Here is a 361-nt window from a genome sequence, read left to right as displayed (position 1 = left end):
CAAAGTCCACCACGTGATTCGCTCCCTAGTGGCGGATGTGCGTTTCCATGGTAACCGCGAGGCGCTGGGAATGCTGCCAGTCCTTGCTTTCTGTTATGGAGGGCAGGCGGCTGTGTGGCTGCCGGGTACAGTTACCAGTCTCTGGCAGGAGTTCTGTACTTTATACTGTGGACGTCTGTAGTTTTGCTGCCATTACAGTGCATATAAGTCAATGGCGTTATATCTGTAAAATCCCATAAAGTATACAATGCCCTCCAACAAAAACAAGTCAATAAAAAGTAAACGACCCCCCATACAATAATATTCACACATGCACATAAATGTGCCCCTTTTGCAGTGCCCCCACATTGTCTCCATAAGA

The sequence above is a fragment of the Rhinoderma darwinii genome, chromosome 9 (genome assembly GCF_050947455.1).
Source record: "Rhinoderma darwinii isolate aRhiDar2 chromosome 9, aRhiDar2.hap1, whole genome shotgun sequence".
NCBI classification, from domain to species: domain Eukaryota; kingdom Metazoa; phylum Chordata; class Amphibia; order Anura; family Rhinodermatidae; genus Rhinoderma; species Rhinoderma darwinii.
Note: the sequence above shows the minus strand (reverse complement) of the source record.